This window comes from Vicugna pacos, chromosome 1 (assembly GCF_048564905.1).
Source record: "Vicugna pacos chromosome 1, VicPac4, whole genome shotgun sequence".
NCBI lineage: Eukaryota > Metazoa > Chordata > Mammalia > Artiodactyla > Camelidae > Vicugna > Vicugna pacos.
In genome coordinates this window covers 90,295,940-90,304,631 of record NC_132987.1, presented here as the reverse complement: position 1 = coordinate 90,304,631, position 8,692 = coordinate 90,295,940, and positions in this window count along the sequence as shown.

The window sequence follows — 8,692 nt, the reverse complement described above, 5'->3', positions numbered from 1 at the left end:
TCTCTGTGAGATCTGCTCTATTCTCCCTAAGCTGGACTGTGTCAGAGCCTCTGACCTTAGCCATCCCACTCCAGAATCTGCACTGGTGCAAACTTTCCACACAAACTATACTGGCATTATAAGAGAATGAAAAAAAATAATTTACTGTTCCAAGTTATCTTGAGACATTTCATAATATGAAATTTCAAAAAAAATCTAATGAAACATGATCCTTGCTTACATGCATAAAATCTATGCCTGTCAGGTTACGGCTGGTTGCTATACCATTCCCTAGTCTACATTTTAAAGATAGTATTGCATTCATTCATTTATCTTTAGAAACCATGATCATTGCGAAATAGTGATACTGATACTTATCTTCAAATCAATTGTTTGTAGTACATTATTTTTTTCTATTCTAAAAGTGACATATTCTTCATTCTGAATTCTCTATCTTTGAATTTTTATTAGTCTTCTCTAGTGAGAGAAGAAGGTTAGAGGCAATCAAAAGTATTTCACTCTTGCAGAGTTCTTGTAATTGTTAGATTTCACATGTACAAAAAAGTATTTTTTTCAATGTGTTTATAAAGAGAATTTGCTAAGAAAATTAAATAGTCTATAGGACATCAAATATTTTAAAATTAAGCTGAATGATATTTAGGAGGAATAGCACTTGAAATCTGTCCCTAATAACCTTTTTTTTTTTTAAGTTTTTGCCTGGAATAGCAACAAAAGACTTCCCCAGTAGTTTGCCATACTACCTGAAATTCTAAAATTACAATCTTAGACATAATTTCCTTAATAATTGTTCTAAAATTTTTAACTATTTGTGCTATAAGGTACAAACCAGACTTAAAATTGTGTAAAGCCTGGAAGTAGGTGTTCCCATTATAGTCTTCTCACTTGGTGATATAAACCATAAACTATTAATTTATCAAATTTTAAATCAGCTTTTGTAAACAGTTTTAATTTTGCACAGTATTGATTTGTATAGCCCTATCATATTTTAGCCATTTCTTTATTGTTGGCTGTTTGTGTTGCTTTTCACTTTTACAAATAACAATGCAGTTAACTCTGTCCAAAATCTTCGTTTTTAAAACATAATGCATTTTTACACTTTATCTGTAGGATTATTTTGAATATCACTCCCCCACTTAAAATAGACATTACAAATGGGATTACTCAGTCTGACTTATGAGATTTTTAAAGTTCTTGAAAACATTCTCAAATTGCTCTAAAAAAAGATATTTTTTAAAGGAGTTTTAGGTTCACAGCCAAGTTGAGCAGAAGGTACTGAGGGTTCCTGTATGCACCGTGCCCCGACACACACACAGTCCTCCTCTCTGTCGACATCCTGTACCCGGGTGATACATTTGTTACAATTGATAAACCTATGATGATACATCATTATCACCCAAAGTCCATGGTTTACACTAGCATTCACTCCTTTGTAGATTCTACTGGTTTTTGACAAATGTATAACGACTTGTATTCACAATTGCAGTATCATACAGAATAATTTCACTGCCCTAAAAATCCTCTCTGCTCTGCCTATTCTTTCTTCCCTCCCACCCCTGATACCACTGATCTTTTCATTGTCTCCATAGTTTTGCCTTTTCCAGAATGTCTATAGTTGGAATCTCACAGTATGTAGCCTTTTCAGATTGGTTTCTTTCACTTGGTAATGTGCATTTAAGTGTCCTTTTTATGGCTTGGTAGCACCTTTCTTTTTAGCTCTGAATAATATTCCATTGTCTGAATGTACTACAGTTCATCCATTCAAGAACTGAAGGACATCTTGTTGCTTCTAAGTTTTGGTGATTGTGAATAAGTCTGCTGTAAACATCTGTGTGCAGGTTTTCATGTGGACATAAGTTTCAGCTCTTTAGGGTAAATACCAAGGAGTGAGACTGCTGGATCGTATGGTGAGAATATGTTTAGTACTGTAAGAAATTGCCAAACTCTATTCCAAAGTGGCTGTACCATATTGTGTTCTCACCAGCAATGAATGAGACTTCTTGTTGCTCCACATCCTCGTCAGCATTTAGTGTCATCAGTATTTTGGATTTTGGTCATTCAGGTAGGTACGCAGTGGTATTTCACTGTTGTATTAATTTAGTATTCTCTGAAGGCATATGATGTTGAGCATCTTTTCATATGTTTATTTGCCGCCTGTTTATCTTCTTCAGTAAATCGTTCAGATCATTTGTCCTTTTTAAAACTGGATTGTTATTTGTTCTTATTGTTGAATTTTAAGGGTTCTTTGTATGTTTCAGATAACAATCCCTCATCAGATACGTCTTTTGCAGATACCTTCTCCCAGTCTCTGGCTTGTCGTCCAAGTTGCTTTCTCAAACAATTTGTTCTATTATGATTTGGTTTCAAATATAGGAACAAATTGAGCAAAAGAATGGCTGTTTATTATTAGGAGATACAGAGGTTTCTTGGAACTCACGGAGGTCGGGCCATAGAAAGAGACTGAACAGGAAATGAAAGCCATCTGCCATGTCTCTCTGACCTTCTTATCTCCCTTTCTCTGTGTCTCTCACTTTTCTCTTTCTCTACAGCACAGCCTAGGTTGAGTCCATCCAGGGCCACCTCACAGATCTCCAGATCGCACCTTAAGCTTTTAACCAAAGAGATTTCTTTGCTGTTTCGCAGTCTATATTTATGAGAGAAACAGGCTGATTGTCCATGACTTTTGTTGTGTTCCAGAAGCACAATATGGTTCCCCATGCTCACACTTGTGAATGAATTGGTTTGCCCTGGAAGGGTTCAGGCATTTGTAGACAATGAGGGATAGATTGTTATCCCTGGAGACACCCTTAAAATGTGACTAATTTGATTCCACAATTTCATAGTAGCACCAGTAGAGAAAACCTGATATTTTTGGTGCATTCTCAATGTTATTACTAAAGTTTAAATACTTAGCTTTATTAGTTTGTTAAGACAACGACGTATGGTTAATTTACCTTGCATCTTTTATTTCTAATATGCTGTTTTTTCATGTTTATATTACCTATTTGTATTTATTATTTCGTTAATTAACAGATACTATGTATTTACCTTTTACTTAATATCAATTAAATTTTATTATCAATTTGTATGTGCTTTTAAAATGTATTAAGAACATTAATTTTCATTGTTTTTATCACTTACTATTAAATTTTTAAAAATTTCTTGTCTTTTAAATTTGCTCTAGACATTGATATGTATATTTTGTTCATAAACTAAATATGTTGATCTTTTCCCTCGTGCATTTCTTAATGATTTTGTTTTAAAATTCTCTTTTGCCTAGAAATTTTGTTTTTGTTTTTGTTTTTGTTGTTTTTTGTTATTTTTAGAGCCTTAAAAAATTCCTCCTAACTTTTTAAGCTGCTACATGCATTATGTTTCTAGAGTTCACTTATTTAAAAATTTTTTCTTCCAGTTTTATTGAGATATAATTGACATATAGCACTATATAAGTTTAAGGTATACAACACAATGATTTGACTTACACACATCATGAAATGATGACCATAATAGGTTTACAGAACTTCCATCATCTCATACAGACACATTAAAGAAATAGAAAAACAAATTTTTTCCTTGTGATGAGAATTCTTAGGATTTACTCTCTGCATATAATGTACAGCAGTGTTAATTTTTACAATGTTGTATATTACATCCCTAGTATTTATTTATCTTGTAACTGGAAGTTTGTACCTGTCGACTATCTTCATCTAATTCCTCTTTCCCCTAACCGACACCTCTGGTGCCACAAATCTGATCTCTTTTCTATAAGTCTATTTCTTTTTGAAGTGTAATTGACCTACAACACTATGTTAGTTCATGGTATATAACATAGTGATTTGATATTTCTATACGTTCCAAACTGATCACTATGGTAAGTCTAGTTGTCATCTGTAACCATACAAAGATGTTACATAATTATTGACTATATTCCCCATACTATATATTTCATATCTGTGACTCATTTATTTTGTAACTGAAACTTTGTACCCTTAATCTCCCTCACCTATTTCTCCCCTCCTTTCATCTCCCTTCCGTCTGGCAACCACTGGTTTATTCTCTGTATCTATGACTCTGTTTCTCTTTAGTCAAGTTTGTTCATTTATTTTGTTTTCTAGATTCCACATATAAATTAAATCAAAAGTATTTGTCTGTCTCTGTCTGACTTATTTCACTTAGCTTAATACTCTTTTGGTACATTCATGTTGTCACAAATGGCAAGATTTCATTCTTTTTTATGGCTGAGTAGTATTCCACTGTATATATATATACATTTTATGCATTCATCTATTGATGGGCACTTAATTTGTTTTCATGTCTTGGATGCTATAAATAATGCTGCAATTGAGTTCATTTATAATTACTTAGATACTAATGAAAATTATAGCATAATTTGAAAACTATCAGATAAATAAGAAGAAAAAACATGCTTCAAGTTAAGGTAATAAAAGAAAATACAGCAGGAGGGTCTTGGTCAGGCATATTTGTTAGTCTGGTTCACTCACTGTAGCTTCTCTTCAATTAAGCAAATAATTATTTTTTAAAAATACACTGAGTTTAGACAGAATGATCACATTTTGACAAAAATATATAAGCCCAGAAAAAAAATATTATATTATTAGGAAATAAGACTCAAGTCTATTTATCTCCAGGTAGTAGAATTGAATTTTTTTCCCTTTTTCACATTTTGTTTTCTAATTTTTCTATACTTTTTGCATGAGTTGAGAAGTATAGTAATAGTTCAGCATGTAGCTAGATTTTGGATCTAAACTGTTTGGACTTGAACTCAATCTTGACACCTTAATAACTATGTAATAATGGGCAAGTAACTTCACCTTAAAGTGTCTCAGTTTACTTTTTCTGCAAAATGGTGATAATACTAATACTCATTTTATTTAGAACAATGCCTGGCATGTATAAGTGCTCAATAAATGTGAACAATTTTATCACAAATAAATTTTAAACAATAAATATTTATACTTACTAAGTGCTTTATGGATATTACTTCATTTGATTCTCATCTTAATCCAGTAAGGTTGACACCATTTTACAGACTGGGAAATTGAGGAATAGAGAGGTCAGAGACTTACCAAAACCATACAGTAAGTAGTGGAACCGGTATAGGAATCCAGTTCATTTAAATCCATTCATTTAAAGCCTGAACAAGCTACAGAATACTGCCTTTTGTTATATGCAGAAAAGGTATAATGATATTGAGATTTCTCTAACTCTGGTTCCCTATCTCTGTGTATGATTTCTATATTTAGACTTTTTGTTTGTTTCATGACTTCAGGGAGAAAACATGGAAAAAGAGCTAATTCTCTACAAGGTATAGTGTTCTCAGCTTTTCAGCATGTGGATCTTTATATAAACCTGCATTAGTACCCAGGTATTCTACATGAATAATATAGATATTATTTCTTGTAGGGTAATGGACTAGCACTGCTGAATAATTTAACTCTATTCAATAATGTGTTCAATTGATATTAACAATTCTTTCATTACCAACTTGTTATTCAGATCACTTTGAACTGATTAGAATTTGTGAATATTTTATATGTTTTACATATATAATATATACAGAGAGAGATTAAGCGGGGGAGAGAGAGAAGGAATTAAGATGGGGGAGTCCCATCAGGATATGAAAATGAATCTAAATTAATTTATTCAGTTTGTCTACGTGACAATAAAATTTAGTATTCCCACAACTCATAACTTTTGAAAAGATGATAAATTTTACTCAAAGCAGTTTTTAAAGAAGAGATTATACAGCCATATGGCTTGAAAAGAAACTCTGTTACATTCGAAACAGACGTTATTCAAAACACACATCAGTCGTGCATTTATATTTGGCTCTTTATTGATTATGAAAGTAGCAGTGAATGTGTATATTATGCAGTTTATTCTTCCTTAAATTCTTTCATGTCCAGAAATCAAGGTTCTTTATTGCCCAAGGAAGAGATCATTTCAATGACTTGCAACCTTGCTGAAGATGTATGCTTTCTTAATGCTGTCTAAAGGGTAAACTTGTTACTTATGGAAAATAAACGTCAAGGTGAAACACTGACTTAGGAATGATGCTTGCCCACAAGGACCATATCGCTGTTGTACTACACTTCATAGGTAGATTTATTATTTGCCTCACTCACTTAAATAGAATAAGTCGTGTCTAAACAATGAGCTGCTGTGCTTGAATTAATTTAGTTGGAAAACCTCTTTGCTCTGGGTTTCATTTACAACATTAATACATGATACATAAGGTATGTTTTGGAGTGCGTAAATCTTTCACGAGAGATGTTTGCTATTTGAAACTAAATTAGAAGTTATATTGTTATTCCTTATACTAATGGTGTTAAAAAAAAAAGATTAGCTCCTTAGTAGTCTTATTGGGTGACACAAGGATATCATATGGTGTAACAAGAAATGTACACAGAACACAGCAAATTAATTGATATTGTGCCGAGTGAGTCTGACTTCTTTTTTCATTAGGCATCTCTGAAGATGAAAGAAGCAGAATGCTTTCCTTAGTCACTGCAGTGAGATTATTTAATTATAATCATCTGGCTGTGGCTTAGTTCATGACACAAGATAATCTAACATAGGGGTTGCAGAAGGGGGACAAGGTAAACAGGGGTGCAAAGTAGGAGAAAGAAAGGTGTTTTGTTTCCTCTGACAGAGATCAAAAGCTACGTTTGATTATTTGGGATTGCCTCAGTGTTTTGCGTTGTTTTTTGAGGGGGGCTGGAATATGTCAACTAAAAAATTCAGTCATTTATATGTAATTCATAATGTTTGCTAAAAAAAAATTCACTGAACTTAGTGTGGTCATCATTTCATGATGTATATAAATAGTCAAATCATTATACAGTACATTTTAGACATATAGAGTGCTGTATGTCAATTACATCTCAATAAAACTGGAAGAAAAAAATTTCACAAGAGCAAAGGTAAGCAAGACATTACAGATCACAATGAAGAATTAGGAGGATTTCCAAGACAAATGCGTATTATGCATACTACATTCTGCTTTAAGACTACCTATCCTGAAATATTATCTGTACCATTTGTCCCCTCTTCTGCTTTCTTCTGCTTATCCTTATTTTTGTTTTGTTTTGTTTTGTTTTGTTTTGGTTTGGTTTTTTTTTTCTACTATGCTTATACTGCTTTCATATTTCCTACTTATATTGCAGGAATGTCATGAGCAGATGAAGTGTTTTTAAATTTCTGTGTGATCATCTGAGGAACAGAAGATGTATTAACCTAAACTTTCATAAATCTATACTTTTTGGAATCAGATGTGGCTAAATTTTTCTCAATTAATGACTTAAATGGGGAAAAAAATTGAATGGTTTGATGAATGTAGGAGAGTTATGTAGCAGCAAAACTAATTTTATTGAAAAATCCCAGTGCCTGAGGGCGACATTATTTAAGAACAGGTCTGAAGGCTGTTCTTGGCACATAGACACACAAGACTATTTGGTGCCCAATTATTAGAAAATAACATTCTATTTTTGTAAATAATAAGACTTCTTCCTAATTCAAATTCAGATTCAATTATTGTTTATTGAACATCTACTTTCTGACTCATTTGTGCTGTTTTGAAATATATTATGTTATCCCATCATATGTTATTTAAAGGAGTTTAATTTTAATGATATCCAAGTGATTTTATGCTAATCTCTGTTCTATATTTTCCCAACATTGTTATATATATATAGATTAGTAAATATAAATTTTTTATTTACATTTCTTTAGTTGAAAATACTTCCTTTACATTTTTTGTAGGTTGCCATCACAGAATATACAAATATTCTGACTTGTAGTTACTTTGAAAACCTTAATCTCTCCATATATATTTTCATCAAGTACTAAAACTCTTTCAGTGTAGTAACTGAACGAGTCTGCGGAGGTAAGTTCAAATGCAGAAGCATTTGTCTCTGCAGGGGAAAATGGAGAGAACAAATTAAGACAATTTATAGAATGCTCTCTTATGCCCGGTACAATAGCAATTAACCATATGTGTGTCTGTGTGTTGTCTATGTATGTGTGTATGTGTATACATATATTTATGAATAATTAGCTCTCTAGATCTTAGGTCTCTGAATAAAAATGAAAGTAATTACATTACTCTTGACAGGAGCCTAGAAGTTTAATTAAGAAAAATTGAGGGGTTCAATAAAGGGCAAATAAAATTAGAATTTCTTTCACTGAGACACCTGCCTTGCACCAGATTGATTCTGCAAATGAAAACCACTCTGTTGTACATTAAAGAAAGGAACTATCTCTGAGGATAAAGCTGTTCTTCCCACGGTTCTCAGAGAACACGTAGAGTGTAAACAAAGTGTTTTGACAGAATTTTTTAAAACTAGATTAGCTAAATTTTGAATTTTAAATAACGATAAATAATGAATTTTAATAAAACAATAACTGACCTGGAGATGTTTATAACAATAAAGTTGAACACATAAAATAAATAAAACCAATAAATGTCATAAAACCAATGACACTGATACTCTTAGACTACTCTGGGAAAATAAAAATGAAAAAAGTAAGTTTTAATGATGTCATCGATGAAACTGAATATGATCAGAATCACCTAATTACTTCACTTTATGAAATAAAATTATTAAAAATATATTACATATTAAATTGAATATGATTATTATATTTCTAATGAAAAATTGAATCAGTGATTCAA